General features: G+C 38.5%; 1 pseudogene; it reads right to left on the reverse strand.

The window, feature by feature from the left end:
• The window catches only part of LOC105544883, a 25663-nt pseudogene extending 22478 nt beyond the window's left edge, over positions 1 to 3185 (reverse strand).
• Between the last annotated feature and the right edge of the window lie 774 nt (positions 3186 to 3959).

Below are 3959 nucleotides of genomic sequence, written 5' to 3' on the forward strand. Positions count from 1 at the left end.
AAAAAAAAAAAAAAAAGTATAAGAAATGAAAAAAGAGCCTGACTAGCCAAAGTCATCCTAAGCAAAAGGAACAAAGCTGGAGACATCACCCAACCAGACTTCAAACTATACTACAAGGATACAGCAAACAAAATAGCATGGTATTGGCACAAAAATAGACACATAGACCAATGGAACAGGTTAGAGAACCCTGAAATAAAACCACACACTGACAATCATCTGATCTTCAACAAAGCTGACAAAAACAAGCAATGGGGAAAGGATTCCCTGTTCAATAAATGGTACTGGGATAACTGGCTAGCCTCATGCAGAAGATTGAACCTGGATTCCTTCCTTTCAACATATATAAAAATCAACTTGAGATGGATGAAACACTTAAATGTAACACCTAAAACCACGAAAAACCTAGAAGAAAATCTAGGAAGTACCATTTTGGACATAGGCCCTGGCAAAGATTTCATGATGCAGACAACAAAAGCAATATAAAAAAAACAAAACAAAATTTGACAAGTGGGACCTAATTAAACTAAAGAGCTTCTGAACAACAAAAGAAATTATCAGCAGAATAAACATACAACCTACAGAATGGGATAAAATATTTGCAAACTATGCATCTGACGAAGGTCTAATATTCAGAATCTATATGGAACTTAACAGCAAAAAAAAAAAAAAAATTAAAAAATGGGCAAAGGACATGAACAGATACTTCTCAAAAGACAAAATAGATGCAGCCAACAAGCATATGAAAACATGCTCAACATTGCTAATCATTACAGCAATGCAAATCAAAACCACAATGTGATACCATTTCACACCAGTCAGAATGGCTATTATTAAAAACAAAAAATAACAGATACTGGCAAGGTTGCAGAGAAAAGGGAACATGTATACACCACTGGTGGGAATGTAAATTAGTTTAGCCACTGTGGAAAGCAGTTGGAAATTTCTCAAATAATTTAATACAGAAATACCATTTGATCCAGCAATCCTATTGCTGGGTATAAACCCAAAAGAATATTAAATTGTTCTATCACAAAGACACATGCATGCATATATTCATCCCAGCACTATTCACAATAGCAAAGACATGAAAGCAACCTATATAACCATCAGTGGTGGACTGGATAAAGAAAATGTGATACATGTACACCACAGAATTCTACATTGCCATAAAGAAGAATGAAATCATGTCCTTTGCATTGATATAAATAGAGCTGGAGGCCATTATTCTAAATGAACTAACAAAAGACAGAAAACCAAATACTGCGTGTTCTGACTTATAAGTGGAAGCTAAACATTGAGTACACATGGACACAAAGAAGGGGACAATAGACAATAGACACTTGGGCCTACTTAAGGTGGAGGGTGGGAGGAGGATGAGCATCAAAAACTACCTATGTGGTACTATGCTCATTGCCTGGGGGACAAAATAATCTGGACATCAAATCCCCATGGCACACAATTCACCCATGTAACAAATCCACACATACACTTTCTGAACTTAAAAAATAAAAGTCAGAAAAAAGAAAATAAAAAGTACTGATTTTAAAAACTAATAACTTAAAACTGCCACATGCAAAAAAATAAAAATAAAAATAAGCAAACCCAAAATGGTCCACAAAACATTCTCCTTTTATTTTGAAGGTTTTATGATGCATTGTTATTATTAACCAGTCTTTTACTATTAAATGGTCAATTGAAACAAACAGTTCTGGGACCATTCTTCTACCACTGATTAAGACTGGGGTGGCAGGTATTAGAGATAATATGCGTTTAGCCTTCTGAGCTTTCTGGGAATATTTGGTGACCTTGCCAGCTCCAACAGCAATCTGGTCCACTGCTTTGATGACATCCACAGCAACTGTCTGCCTCATACCACAAACAGCAAAACAATCCAGAGGAGGATAGTCAGAGAGACTCTCAACACACGTGGGCTTGCCAGGAATTATATCCATGATGGCAGCATCGCCAGACTTCTAGAATATAGGGCCATCTTCCAGCTTCTTATTAGAACAGCAATCAATCAGTTCCTTCAGCTCGGCAAACTTGCAAGCAATGTGAGCTGTGTGACAATTTAGTACAGGGTCATAGCCAGCACTGACTTAACCTGGATGGTTCAGGATAATCACCGGAGCACTGAAGCCAATTGATTGATTATGTTTGCTGTCACCAGCAATGTTGCCATGATGAACATCTTAACAGACAAATTCTAGATACTGAAGCCCAAATTGTCACCAGAAAGAACTTCACTCAAAGCTTCATGGTGCATTTCAACAGACTTCACTTCAGTTGTAACATTGACTGGAGCAAAGGTGACCACCATGCCAGGTTTGAGAATACCAGCCCCTCCATTTGGCCACCAGGGACAGTAACAATACCATCGATTTTATAGACATTCTGGAGAGGCAGACAAAAGGACTTGGCAGTTGGATGAGTTGGTGATAGGATGCAGTCCAGAGCTTCAAGCAGCATGATTCTATTAGCATTGCCATCTTTACAGGTGACTTTTCATCGCTAGATCCAAGGCATACTAAGCACTTGGTTCCAGCATATTGTCATCATTCCAACCAGAACTTGGCACACATGCTTCTGTGTTGGAGTTCTAGCCAATTTTGTTTTCTTTTTTGTTTTTTGTACCTATGCCACTTCTTCCAAGAATGCAGCCAATTTTCTTAATGTAAGTGCAGACTTCCTTAATAAATTCTTCATATTTCTTCTAACTGCAGGGTGGCTTAGTGGAATCCATTTTGTTAACACAAATAATTAATTGTTTCACACCCAGTGTATAAGCCAGAAGGGCATGCTTACAGGTTTGCCTATTCTTGGAGATACTAGCTTCAAATTCACCAACACCAGCAGCAAGCATCAGGACAGAATAGTCAGCCTAAGATGTGCCTGTAATCATGTTTTTGGTAAAGTTTCTGTGTCTTGGGGCATCAGTAAGTCATGTAGTACTTGCTGATTTCAAATTTCCATGGGGAGATATCAATAGTGACACCACATTCACACTCAGATTTCCGTTGATCTAAGACCCAGGCATACTTGAAAAAGCCCTTTCCCATCTCAGCAGCCTCCTCAAAGTTTTCAATGGTTCTTTTGTCCACCAGATGGCCAGTAGTGGTGGGCTTGCCCGAATCTTGATGTCCAATGACGATGATGCTAACATGAGCCTTTTCCTTTCCCATTTTGGCTTTTAGGTGTGCTTTTCATGACACCTGTGTTCTGGTGGCAAACCCATTGCTAAAAAGCCAAATACATTTTTTATAATACCACAGACAGCAACCAGAATCCTGAAGCAGCTTTCCCGAGATGAGCAAACTTGTCATATGAAACAATTAAATTCAAGCATCACAGGGATAAAACGTAGTGAATTTACATACAAATTCATAATGATGGAAATGATCTAGTAATGATGGAAAAAAACAGATTTAAAAAAGGGAGAAAAATGACACCTTAATTGTCCATGAGCCAGTAAGTGGCAATGCAATTGAGTGTGCAGGTGAAAAGGCTGCCCTCTACCTATGTTCAAAGCATTCACATCTTTTTCATGAAATACCAGATAATGAATTCCAACAAATTAAAGGCATCCTTTGCTTGACTTTACTCTGAATTCTTGAAGTTTGTTTCCTGGCTCTGAATGTCACTGACCTTGTCTCACTTTTTTTGTCCTTAATCACACCACAACTGCACTGATTAACCTCAATCTACAGTGGAGGACCAATCCTGTCCTTAATCCTATCCTTAATCAGGAGGTAATGAAGTCTTTCTAGCCCATCTCTCAGCTGTGAGTGACATTTCTGCTAGTCCAGTGTAAACCAGATGCCTCTATTCTGAAAATTGGCTTCTGCTATTTCCTTGAGTCTTGTTAATAAACCTTGAAGAGTAGCAGAATATACCACCCCAAAATGTGCCACTTTGACTTCAGGATTTTCTTGAGGCAAAAGCCGTTGGGAAGAAGC

The sequence above is a fragment of the Mandrillus leucophaeus genome, unplaced genomic scaffold, assembly GCF_000951045.1.
Source record: "Mandrillus leucophaeus isolate KB7577 unplaced genomic scaffold, Mleu.le_1.0 Scaffold311, whole genome shotgun sequence".
Lineage (NCBI taxonomy): Eukaryota > Metazoa > Chordata > Mammalia > Primates > Cercopithecidae > Mandrillus > Mandrillus leucophaeus.